Below are 3,088 nucleotides of genomic sequence, written 5' to 3' on the forward strand. Positions count from 1 at the left end.
ATGAGTTCTGAAAAGGCTGATTCTGTGATTACACACCTATTAGAAGTTGTGGCCATCATGGGAATACCTGTACAAATTAAGACAGACAATGCCCCAGCTTATGTCTCCAATAAAATGAGACAATTCTTTGCTTATTACAATATAAAGCATGTTACAGGTATACAACACAATCCCACAGGCCAAGCAGTCATAGAAAGATCAAATCGAACTTTAAAGGATATGCTAAATAAACAGCAACAGGTAACAATGACTCCTAGAAACAGATTGCATAGTGCTTTATTAACCTTAAATTTTCTCAATGCTGATGAGAAAGGAACAACAGCTGCGGAGAGACATTGGATGACAGACAAAACTCCTGAGCTAAACCAACTGGTTTATTTCAAGGGTGTGCTGACCTCAGAATGGAAACCTGGATATGTTCTACGTTGGGGAAGGGGTTTTGCCTTTGTTTCTGCAGGAGAAGAAAAGCTATGGATACCAACAAAATCAATAAAAATTCGATTTGAACAGGAAAAACCCCTTGATGAGGTGAAGTAAAAGATCATCCTCCAATGTGACATCTCTACAAGTTGTAAGAAAAATTTAACAATCAAGGTTGGGGTAGGGTTCTGTTTTTGTCTTTCCAGGATAATGGAAATACCCATCTTCCAAAAATCATAAGGCCTTGGATATCCGGATGTTTACAGCAGAAGGAAAGAATCTATTGGTACCAATCTACACACGGTAAAATCTCACTGTCTTAACATCTATCTCTCTATCAATCTAGAAAAGTTGTGGTTCCAATTCAATTATAAGCCAAGCTGGCTTTGGAGATGGAATTGGCTCACTCCTTCTCTAAACCCAAGCACATTGCTAAAAGAAAAGTTTGAGAGATTCTTCAGTCCCATATCAGAAGAGCCCTCTGGTGTGGGACAGAAGGAAACCAATAAAAAGGGACCATTGTCTTCTAGATTCTAATTCTCCCCATGCTTACTCTTGATTTCTCAGAATCCTTTCTTACATGCTATGTCCTCTTTAAATCCAAATCTTCCATTTTGATAACAAATAAGTTTTTCTAATAGCAATCTCAGAAGTCTCCAGAAGGAAGATGGGGCCCCAACAACAACTCTACCCAATCCAGAATGATGCCATGGTAATCATCATCATACTAAACTTCTTACCAGAATTTCAGACAATCTTACCCATTACTCCAAGACTTGCTGCAGAACCTACAGTTAGTCTAACTGAGATTTAACTATCTGAGCTTTCTCACAGTACCCAACAGAGATAACATCACCCCCTAAACAGCAGGAAGCAATTCTAAGAAAATGACGCCCCTTCTCCCTTAGGTTTCATAATTCTCAGGGTTATGGATGATGGTTATAGGGTTGGGGTGGAAGGAAATATTAAACTCAGTATTCTAAAAAAAATGAAAAGAAGAAATGGAATGGATAGGTATAAGATATTATGGTAGATTATTATGTATACTAGTAAACAAATTTAGTAAAATAGCAGCCTTAAATAATTTGCACTGTAATTTGCACTGTTATGGATTCTTATATGTTGATACAAATGTAAACTATTTTTATATTCCTGTTTAAGATAATTTGTATATTGATACAAATACAGAACTATATTTGTTATAATGTACATATATTTCTACTCTTATTTGAAATATTTGTATATTGATACAAATGTAAATTTATATCTGTCATACTTTATGTAGGTTCTACTTCTGTTTAGGATATTTGGTATATTGATATATATTTAAGATTATTGTCATATTGTATATCACACTACATACTCCTACCTCTGTTATAAATATCGATATATATTTAAGATTATTGTCATATTGCATATCGCACTATATACTCCTACCTCTGTTATAACATCTTGTGTATTGTCACAATTTTGAAGTCATTGTTCTTTACCATACACTTGCTTATAGACTGTTTACCTTGTTTACGTGAAGCCTTAGTCCTTAGGTTATTTCGGTAGATAAGACTTATAGATTTATAGTCACCTATGCTTGTCATCTCTATAGTTATGTTAGTTAGGTTATCCAGATTTACAGATACATAGGTCAGATGGACAGGTAATCTTCAAACACTTCATAGACCTAGAGAATATGGCATTTAAATAACTTAGAATTCTAGCCGGGCGGTGGTGGCGCACGCCTTTAAACCCAGCACTCGGGAGGCAGAGGCAGGCGGATCTCTGTGAGTTCGAGGCCAGCCTGGGCTACAAAGTGAGTTCCAGGAAAGGCGCAAAGCTACACAGAGAAACCCTGTCTTGAAAAACCTAAAAAAAATAAAATAAATAAATAAATAAATAAATAACTTAGAATTCTGTTGATGTGAGACACAATTGCTCCTGGCTGCACCAATTTGATCTCAAGAGAATGTTGGGCTTCTAAGACATTTCCATTTGGAAGTTTGTCTTCTTGGCACAAAATGGCCTACTGGGCAAAGAACTGCCCTTGCCTCAATGGCTGACAGTACAAATGCAATGCTATCCTTTCTGGACAAGCGGGACACAAGGAAAGTGACCACTGTACTCTGCCAAGACAGGGTAAGATGGTCTTTCAGAATTCCTGCTTCTGAAAATGGTCTGTCAGATACTTTAGGCCTGTAGCCAATTTGAATGCACCAACAATGCTGAGAAACATTAGGTGATTGTCCAGGCTGCCAGCTGTCTCAGTCTACTCTCACAAGATTCCCGAAAGTTGCTTGCATCCATCTACCATTTCTCAGGTACCATTATATTCCTTCTCAGGTCTTTGATGGAATTGAAGACTAGCAGTTATAGTTACAACTTAGTAGATAAAACATATTAAGTATTAGATTCAGGTTCTTTAGGATAGGACATTTTGGAATGATCTTTGTAACATGCCATTTACCTATGCTCTATACTTCTCTGGATTTTAGTATGTGTTTCTTGCTTGATATTGTTTGCATTGGTTGTACTTCCATCTTATCTAGGTCATTATCCCTCATTATTCCTGGACAATATTTGATATTTGTATATAGTCTTGTATTAGGTTAGAACTTTCTTATTTAGACAAAAAGGGGGAGATGTAGTGGGTAGCCATTCCAGCTTTGATCTGGAA

The sequence above is a fragment of the Peromyscus californicus genome, unplaced genomic scaffold (assembly GCF_007827085.1).
Source record: "Peromyscus californicus insignis strain IS unplaced genomic scaffold, ASM782708v3 Scaffold_4__1_contigs__length_199733344, whole genome shotgun sequence".
Classification (NCBI taxonomy): Eukaryota; Metazoa; Chordata; class Mammalia; order Rodentia; family Cricetidae; genus Peromyscus; species Peromyscus californicus.